Source organism: Saccostrea cucullata, unplaced genomic scaffold (assembly GCF_032062105.1).
Source record: "Saccostrea cucullata isolate Sc308-1 unplaced genomic scaffold, CSIRO_AGI_Scuc_v1 ctg2861, whole genome shotgun sequence".
In the NCBI taxonomy this organism is placed as follows: Eukaryota; Metazoa; Mollusca; class Bivalvia; order Ostreida; family Ostreidae; genus Saccostrea; species Saccostrea cuccullata.
Window position 1 is genome coordinate 25,374 of NW_026934787.1, and position 10,999 is coordinate 36,372.

General features: G+C 33.1%; 1 long non-coding RNA gene across 1 annotated transcript; it reads left to right on the forward strand.

The window, feature by feature from the left end:
* The first annotated feature begins 5,406 nt into the window (after positions 1 to 5,406).
* On the forward strand, positions 5,407 to 6,430 carry LOC134241382 (uncharacterized). The gene is made up of 3 exons (XR_009986648.1): positions 5,407 to 5,513; positions 5,922 to 6,034; positions 6,198 to 6,430. It is a non-coding gene; the product is annotated as an uncharacterized LOC134241382 (long non-coding RNA).
* Positions 6,431 to 10,999: the final 4,569 nt, after the last annotated feature.

Consider the following 10,999-nt stretch of genomic DNA (forward strand, 5'->3'; position numbering starts at 1 on the left):
ACTGAAACTTCTTCATTGTGTCATTAATTAATGGAATGATCTGTAATAGTCTTTTCCATTGTGTCGTAGTCAGGTACAATCCTTTTATAGTGGCTTTCTTATTTAAGAAAACCCTCATGACAACACGCATAATATTTCCATATAAGCATACAGTCACAAATACATTTCCAGAGATTGAAAAAGATTGTATGAATTCACACAGTGTGTCATTCGCTTTGATATCAATAAAGGATTCATTCTGATGTGGTGATTCCACTACGGATGATCTTGTAGATAAACTGGAAATGGTTGTCAAAGCCACAATCATACATGAAGCTGCCAGTATTCCAAGAATTCCACTGGTTCGTAGCGCAGTACAGCGCTTTCGCAGAGAGCACTTTTCCTCGGTCATCTTCCGCTTGTCTATGGGAACACTAATCTAAATGCGTTGAAATGGATCATTTATAAGCAAAATCTTTACCAATAATTCATGTGATTGGACATTGCTTTTGAAATTATAAAAAGTCTCTTTAAGAATGTTCTGCAGAGTGATTCGTCATGTCAAATTATATTACATTCCAAGAAAAGAATCAGAATCATGATCTTTAAATTTATTATCCCCCCCCCCCTCAAAAAAAAAGGAAGAAAGAAAACTTCAATTTCAAAAGTGTGTGATTATAAGAATAAAACTCTCCATAAGATGATGTAAATTTAATTTTCACACACAGACTTTCCATAATTCTGGAATATTCCTAAAAATGTGTGTGTGAGAGGCTTAGGGTGTTGGTGTATGTGTGTGTTGAAAGAGGGGGTGGGGGGACTAACATCGGTGAATTATTTCCTCTCTAAACGTTGATTTGTAATATTCATTAAATTCTGTGTCTTTCATTTCTATTTATGTACGTAATTTTGATCTACTCATTTCCTTTTTATCTCTATCCTTAGAGTTAATATTTCATATCATGTATCTGAATACTAATTCGTGAAGGAGGAAGAAAACTATACGTCACCATTCAGTCGTCCTAATCTATATGCTAATTATCAACGTTGCATACAATTAATCTTAATTAACCCCACACGTCAGGTGACCTTGATCTTTTATCGATTGGGATCCCTAATTAAAATCGATCAGGTTTAATGTATTCACCACTCTGACCTTCATTTACATAATTGACAGGTGAGCAGGTCTTCATTTACATAATTGACAGGTGAGCAGGTGGTAGGGGGGTGGCCAACAGACGCTTATACTACTGGCAACATTCCACTACAAGCAAATCTATGAATAACTCTTTTATTCACCAAATATTCATTATTTGGCAGGTATGATGATGAAGACCACAAAATGCTATGATGTTTTTGAATTCTACAATTAAATCTTGCTGCAGCAACATGTCCCTTTTCGGTGATCTTTTTTAACGTAGGATCACCATTACAGAATTTGGAATGATTTTCCACCTCTTTTACTAAACATCTTAGTGATGATTCTGCAGTAAGGAAGATTTGGTTAGAATCCTTTTCCTGTACCTGAATGTATGTGTTCAAGTCCAAGGTTTCCATAGTAACATTTGCTTCTCTGTCATATTTCTCCAAGAATGTTTACAAAACCTTTTCTAGGATCTCAGCGTTATTTACAGGATGATTCAGTTTTCTCACTAAAATATCCCTTGCTTTATAAAGAAGAGAAAGTATTTCATTTTTATGTTGGTCATCTCCAGGAATTGATATTTTAAATGAAGATGGACGCTTTTTGGTTGTAGAATCCATATTTTATTATCAGTAATCATTCAGAAACTTTAGAGATCATTGAATGCAATCAATAAGCCCAACTTCAGTTGGTAATAGGGGATTACAAGTTGCAAAAATTCTATAATTTTTGTAGTTTACTATAAATACTTATTCACGGAAAAAAGGTCAAATAAAGTTCAATGAATGTCAAAACATTTGATATCAAATTATGATTAAAATTCTTAATAAGTAACTTTTAAAAAGTTTTGAATCTCCCCTACCAGAAAATGAAACATCCTGCTGCTGAAAATAGAGATTGCAATATGAACTCTGGACCAAGTGACATTTTATGGAGCTAAGTTTGGTAGGGACAATTGGGGTAATATAATTTTACCTAGATTAAAAAAGTGATATTTGTTTCCCCTATGAAATTATTTTTAGGGAAAACAGGGAAATTTCAGAAGAAAAAATCCCCCACCAAAAAAAGTCATATTTCAACAAACATTTTTAACGACATTTTATTTAAGAATAGATGATACAATTTTTTTCTTTGAAAAAAATTTAATATCATGTCACAAATTTAGAAATGTGGATGGTTCTTAGAACTTTTTCTCCTAAGAACTTGAATATGAAAAAGACTTGGAAAATATAAGTAATATTTCAATGAAAAAACAAATATAGACAAATCACATTCAGTAAATGTTTACGGGTGAAAACAATTTTCAGAATATGTTAACATGGTTCTAAAAGTGTAATATAAACTTAAGAAAAATATACCAAGCCAGGTGAATTTATAAAGGAAAAGCTAAATGGTAAAAATCAGCCTATGTGATATTGCTAATTTTTTGTCATTTTGATCTTCCTCTTAAAATTCACCTCGCTTGGTATATTTTTCTAAGGTTTATATTACACTTTTAGCGCCAAGATAACATATTCTGAAATTTATTTTCAACTGTATACCTTTACTGAATGTGATTTGTCTATATTTGTTTTTTATTGAAATATTCGTAATATTTTCCAAGTCTATTTCATATCCAGTTCTTTGGAGAAAAAATTCCAAGAACCATCCACTTTTCTAAACTTGTGACATGATACTAAATCTTTTTCAAAGAAAAATATTGTTTGTATCATCTGTCCTTAATGTTGAATATTCAGATTCATTAACTAATTTACTGATTACTATTGCATTATATTTTCCTCTATGTCCCCCTCCAATATCATTGTTTGGCATCTGCACTGGCTAAAGTTGCTAATGGGCATTAAATCAGAGTAACTTGACATTTACCCGCGAAAACTTTGACAGTATCTGAAACATAAAAATGGCAAGCAAGCGGAGGGTTAAAATTGAATTGAGTGGTGATCAGTAAAAAAATATAAGAGGTGATTTCAATCACTTTGATTGGGATTTTGATTCAGCAGTAATTTCAGATAGTAACTCTTTAGTAAATGTTAAGACTCAGACTGATTCACCAGGACATGAGGACCAAACAAATGATAATGATGATTTTATAAATGAACCTTTCAGAATTCAACAGGATCCTAACAGTTCAGAGTGTATATATTGTTTGTGGAGACCATGCATCACTGATGAAATAAATAAGTAGATGTGGTGGGAAACTGACTCTCACCCAAAACAGAGAAGAAACAGAACGAAACAGAACTTTGCGTAAAGAAAAGTACAAAAAGATTTTGGACTATGATGTATCATAAAGATATCTGGGATCATCCTCGATATGTTGAGAAAAAAAGAAGGGCATTAGAACAAGACCCAAGGTTCAGAAATTTAGTGTGGCATCGCAAAGATATAATGCCAGATTGCGTAATAAAATGTGTGAGGGGTTGGTTTCCCAATCCTGACAATATTCCATACGTGGGCCACCTGTGGGAGTAATATTTCTAAAGTTCAAGGTGATAATTTGAGGATGTTTTCCCGCAATTTTCTACCAATGTGCGAGGCACATACTAGAGGGTCTTTTTAATCACATAAACTATATATAACTATCTCTATAAACAATAGAATTTATTTTACTCATTATATTTTGAAAAATTGTAATTATTATAGTTTTGATTTACAAAGTTATGCCTTGGTTATCTAATTCAATATTTATTAAGATGACCCTTTGTCTACCTGAACAGGTCAGACTCATAGAGTGCAATGAAACTGACGAACAACATGTGTATCGAAGGATTATTCAGGCAACATTTTAAGAGCAATATTACTGAGCTTTCAGTTTTTGAAGTAAAGTATAACACTTTGGAGTGAAAATATTTTATTTTCGATCAGAGGGACGAGTTATTCAAGATTAAATTGGGGATGTTTAGCTAAACTGAGTTTTCTCTCACTCAGACTGTGCAATATATTGTGACTGTGGGAATTTTTTTTTCATATTCACCATTCATATTAAATGGAACCCGTTGAAATACATTGGATTTACTAATAAATGTGAGTAAATCTACATATTTCATTCCTATTAACAGAGAATAACTTCCCAGATAGCATGACTACGTTGGCCCAACGTTGGCTAATGGTTGGACCGTTGGCCGATGGTTGGCGTTGGGTTTACAACGTTGGCCCAATGTTGGGCCAATGTTAACATTACACTATTTTACTCAGAGGCCGAGGTTGGTTGGGGACACAACGTTGGCCCAATGTCGGGCCAATGTCAACATTACAATTTTACTCGGAGGCCGAGGTTGGTTGGGGACATAACGTTGGCCCAACGTTGGACCACTGTTGTTGGCTTTTCACCACTAATTTGACAGATTTTGATGGGAGTACAACATTGGCCCAACGTTGGGCCAACATTGGTGAATCACGTTCTTATTTTGTTGTAGTTTGTTGGGTATACAACGTTGGCCCAACGTTGGGTCAATGTCAACATAACACTTATTACTTAGAAGCTGGGGTGAGGACACTTCAATGTCCCAACGTAAGATCACTGTTTACAACGTTGGCCCAATGTTGGGTCACTGTCAACATTATAATATTTTACTCAGAGGCCGATGTTGGTTGGGGACACAACAGTGACACAACGTTGGGCCATTGTTGTTAGCATGTCGCCACTAAGCTGGCAGATTTTGTTGGGAGTACAACATTGGCCCAACGTTAGGCCAATGTTGGTGAGTCACGACCTTATTACGATACAATATTTTGTATAGACAACGTTGAACCAACTTTAAGTGAAGTCAGAATTCAGGAAACATGTGAACTGTTTGTTAAAAGATCGGACAAGAAGATGGAAAGGTGAAAGAAAAAAAATAGTAAATTGTGTACATTAATGCTACATATATACCAACCACGAGTACCTAAAAACATGCATGACGATGTATCAAGTAATATAACTTCTATATTTTTTTATTTAATGTGAAACTTTAATAAAATATGTGTAAATGTTAATTAAAACACTACTAGTTCTATAAAGTACTAGTAAATGTTTTTGAGAATAATATAACATAAATTTAAATTAACTTGCATATTTTACAAAATATAAGACGAGTAAGACACACACTTTCTAAAGTGTTGCATTTAGGGGGCATATTCTAAGATAAGAGAACATTTTCTGACCAAACAATTAGGCCAGGGTTTTGCACAGCGTGAGACTGGCCAGTTTCTATGGTAATTGTGATATCTCATAGGACAGGATGGTCAAATCTGCATCCTTTTAGCACGCCTAACATTTTAATCTCGGATGTTTCCTACAACAGAACGTTGAAGATTTTGTGTTAAAAAGAGAGCTTTGGAATGTGTATTCTTTAATGTGGATTAATTTTTATAGCTATGTCCAGACATTTCACATACGGATCGAAATGTAAGTACTATATTTACCTCTCAAATAACATGTATTTCAGATTTTAGAACACAAAATGCAAAGTTTGTTTCATGCGATCTTTCTTTTTCTAAGTTTGCTTTAGTTTTAACATGTTTAAATTAAATATGTAACTAGATCAGTCGCTAATTACTGTATCCTTTCTGTATAAAACTTATAAAATAAAATGTATCATTGATCTATGTCAATTATTATTACCTTAATAAAAATCTAATTTGTAAATTTAATTTTTGAATATTTTTGAATTTTTGCCTGGGTCACTTTCGTTTCATAAATTTCTCTTATATTTCTACCATTAAGAAAACAAATTTTGGAATTGTTACTTTGTGTTTCACATGTTTCAGGGAAATCAAATCTCTCATGATTAAAGTTCTCATTTTATTTAATTAGTGGAAAAAACTTGGTGAATGAAGAGGAGAGTATTTGCTGCCATGTTTTGAAAAATTCCATTGGAAGGCAAATAAAGATATCCGGCTTTTTCAAAGATAATGAGGATTTAAAAAGTAAGTAATAACATGTTAAATCTACAAATAATCGAATATCCTATGTAGTGATAGTTTCGAATACACAGAATCAATTAAAAATACTATAAACATGCAATGGTGTAAATTAAGTACTGCTTTTTGAGATTTGCTTAATAAAATGGGTTTTATTTTTTATTTAAAGGAGCTGTTCGGACTAACCGCTTGTAGGCCGAATCAATTTCTATGAAATTTCACTGAGTCCGACCATGAAGGAAAAATAAAAACAAGCAGGACAAGAAAGAAGAAAATCCGTTCAAAAATACAATGGAGGACAGTGATTGGTTATAAACCTGTTTACAAAAATTGTATATGATAAGTTAAATGAGTGGAAAACTTTTGAAACTTATTTTACTAGATACGAATTTCAATCTAAATCAGGGGCAAATTATTCAATGTTTTAACTGTATCAAAACACATTTGTTATTTTATACTTTCATTTACTTCTCTTGTATAGAAACAATAAATTTAATTACTGATAATTTATTTTGTTATGATAAATTGTAAGAAGTTTAACAAGCCTTGTAAATTTATTTTAGGCAACTTGTATTTATTAAGTAGGATTGGTGGTAGATTTTTTTCTGATTTTAGAGACGATCGGATTTGTTAATATACAAGTTTGTAACAATTAAATGTTTATACACATTGGGCCAATGTTGGTCCAATATATCGGGCCAACATTGGGCCAATGAGCAAAATGACATTGGGCCAACGTCATTTGCCAACATCGGCCCGATGTTCTTGATGACGTTGGGCCAACATTGGCCCAATGTCGCATTCATTGGGCCAATGTTGGCGCAACGTTGGGCCAATATCTGCAGAAATAACTCTCTACATTGGGCCAACGTTGGCCCAACATATCGGGCCAACATTGGGCCGATGAGCAAACTTACATTGGCCCAATGTCATTTGCCAACATTGGCCCAATGTAACCGATGACATTGGCCCAACGTTGGCCCAATGTTAGCATGCTATCTGGGTTGTAGCAATACACATAGTTGGTTTATTTTGGCGCCATCACTATGTAGACATGCTTTTGCAGTGTGAGTGAGTCAACATCCGGTGTAAACAATAACAAATAGAAATCACGCCCACAAACTGCCAATCTCTAGTTTGAAAATCAAAATCAGCCTTGCTTCAGTTTTTTGAAGCCAAAATTATAATCTAATAAATTTTTATATGTAAAATAAATCTGACATACAATTGCCCAGTTATGAGATTGATTGATTGATTGTGTATTGTTTAACGTCCCTCGAGAGAATATTTTACTCAAATGGAGACGTCACCGTATGCCGGTGAAGGGCTTCAAATTTTGACCTTTACTCGGCACTCAGGGCCATTGAGCAGTGAGAAATCTTTATCGTGCCAACGCTTGCCGCTGACACGGGGCCTAGGTTTTTAAGGTCTCATCCGAAGGACCCGCAACTTTCACTTCAAAGTGCCGAGCGCATGGCAAAGGAACAGATGCTACCCATTTTTTCGACTTAGGTCAGTCGCGGCCGAGATTCGAACTCATGACCTCCCGATCACGAAGCGAGCGCTCTATCGACTGAACTACCGTGAACGGTCCCAGTGATGAGAGGAACTGGCATAACAATTTTGAAATCATAAAAAAATAACTGAATCTTGATTTTTGTAAAATAAGTGCTGCAATCTGAATGTGACCAGAAAATTTCATATCCTCAACCATTTTCACCGATTGGTTGCTTTTATACCCAATTGCTGGCCTTTAATTAATAGCACTACGTAAACTGTTTGGCACCCATCTCAGTCACCAAAAGAATACAACACAGTATTTCATACTACCCTGACAACAGCTACTAAGTCACAGTCGAATTAGTCATCACCAGAATACAACATAGGATGAAATATAGTCAAAACAACTTGACTTTGACCTCTATTTTGACTTTTGTGCTAAGTTTATTTAAGTTATATATTATACAATGACTTTTCAAAGCTTGTTTATAAATTCCTGTAATATTGCTTTTATTATATTTGCTTAAGAGTTTAAGATTAGGCCTACATTTGATTATATAGCGTAAGCCTGCAAGCCTTCCAACTTATTAATATAATTGGTTTTAATAATGATAGGAATGGGTGGAGTTTAAGACTAAGCCTTTAGTTGATTGTATGTTTTCATATAGTACACTGGTCGGGGTTGGCATGAGAGCCTTTTGACTAAATCTACATATTTGGTAAATATTATATAGTACAGTAGGCGAGGCTAGCCTCTGAGCCTTTATATAAACATTTACAAATAAGAAAGTTCAAACACAGCGCATCTAAAAGCAGTCATGGCTTCGAATATAAAAGCTGTCTTCTCACAACAAACTGATGATGATGGTGAAACGCCAATGTTTGTAATGGAGAAAAATGATTCTTTGAGAATTGGTAAAGGACAGTACTCCATCAAGATGTCCTTTATCAACAGGAAGGTCTACTTCCACATTCAAAGTAATAAAACTTATTACATAATGCTTTGTTTTATAGTATAGTTTATCCAAAAATCTAAAAATATTAAACTAATAAATTTTTAGATAAAATAATTTTGGTATGCTAACTTTTAAAGGAATCTTTTTATAATTTTTTTTCTCACTTCATAAAACAAAAGTATATACATTTTAACGTTATTATTACATGTATTGTTATTACTATTATTATTTTCCCCTTAAAATCCTTTTTTTAAATAAATTAAAGCAATATTAATGGTTATTAAAACTATTTCACTGTAAAAATGCGAAAAATTAAGTGATATTTCATTGTAAAAAACAGGCTTTTATTAGTCGAAATAGGATAAAGTAGTGAAAATTAAAATACATTATTGGTCCACATACAATCATATCATGACCATAGTTATGGTATTTTATACGCAGTATTATATATATGTATAATTTTACATTTCCACACAATAATTTCAATTAGGATAACATACATTTGTACAAAAACACGATTTTTATTTAGTCTTTTTTTTCTTTTGATTGTTGTTTTGCTGTCTAGTCTTGTCATTAAATGATTTTTAGTTAAAAAAAATCGATTTAATTTACACTAAAGTTACGCAACAAAATCCGCTGATTCGTTTGCAGACTTTGAGGAATATGTGAATACAAATAGGGGAGGAGTTGGAAAGGACAGCATTCTCACCTCCGTAAGCAATTTTATAAACCCTGGATAATTTTTTTTTCATACCAATAAGAGTTATCCCTCTTTTTTTCTTGATATATCATTTTAGTAAAAGACTCGTGTTTACCCATATAAAAATAAATGTTACAAGTATTTTATTTTACAATTTTTTCCTTCTTTTTATTGAAGTTTTATACCATCAACTCCATCCCCAATCTACCACATCATATTAAGAACTGTCAGCAGTGAACAATTAACTTCAACAGTTCAAAGTTTTAGATTAGTTTTCCATGTATCATAATTACCAAAATAGTTACGTTTTAATACACTGTACATGCATTTAAATAGGTATAGGCATTCAGATGATACTGAAAGTGTCAAATTGTTAAGTCACTTAATTGAACAACTGATTTTATGTGGTTAAACCAAGTGATAAATAATCTTTTACACTTCAAACAATTAAAAAAACAGGTTTGAATAATTTCGGTTATTTACTTAACCAAATGATACAGACATGCATTAAATTTCTTTTTTCCCTCTATCTCCTTAGGCCGCCAAGTCCTTCACCGGAAAGTCAATTATATAAACCGGTAGGTGGAAGTGCCGACTACTCCCCGCCTCTTGATACAAACTGGCCACCAACTGACAAGGAGTCTGCATCATTTAGATATGCAGAGGACTCCATTTAAACCACCTTCGGGTATGACTTTTTTTTTCTAAATTAATGCTTAATTTAAAGGAAATATCACACCAGAAAATTAAATGTTGAAAAATATTTACACAACAGTGCTTTGAAATTAAAAACTTATGCAATGACATTTTTAAAAAAATGGTTATTAAATTGCTGCAATATTGATTTTATTAATTTTTTTTTAAGAAGAAGAGATCCTCAAAAAGCCGCAAAATTAGAAGAAAAAAAAAAGAATTGGGGAAGCCCAAATGAGATTAAGGGAACAGATCGAGCTTGTTCATCAGCTGGTAGAAGGCATAATCCAGGATGTGAAACAAATTACAATCATTGTAAACTACCTGGAGGATCAATTGCCAAAGTCTTCCCAGAAAAAGGTGAAATTTACCACTTTGTAGACGAAAGGTGTATGATTTTTATAGATGTTTTTTTAATAAACTGTCCTTTTATGTGTTCAAAGTATTTACAGGTGTGTTCCATTTATGAATTTATAGTACTACATGTAAACAGACCTGTAAAATATGAAAATTAAACACAGTAAGAACCTTTAACGTAGGAACAAATAGATCCTAACAAAGCTGAAAAGTCAGAAAAAAGGATTTAGGAACCCTCAAAGAGATTAAAGGAACAGATAGAGCTTGTTGATCACCTTGTAGAACACATAATCCAGGATTTGCAGCAAATTAAAGTCATTGTGAACTACTTGGAAGACCAATTGCCAAAATACATAATTGGTTTAAACAATGATAGTTATGGGTGGAGTTTAAGACCAAGCTTTCAGTTGATTGTATGTTTTCATATAGTACACTGGTCGGGGTTGGTATGTGAGCCTTTTGACTACATGTAAATCTACATATTTTGTAAACATTAAGTAGTACAGTAAGCGAGGCTAGCCTCTGAGCCTTTTGGTTTAAATTACACACTTCGAGTATAAACATATATTAATGAAAGAAAAAGTGAGCTAGCTCACATACCCCACGCTCCCCCAAAACTTGATGGTGAAACACATAATGAAAGGCATAGCTAGTGCACTTTAAATACGTAGTATAGATCAAAAAGGGCAATAATTGCAAAAAAAATCTTCACATCAAAATGTCTTGCATATGAGGACATTTAAATGTGGAATGAAGTTTCTAGAT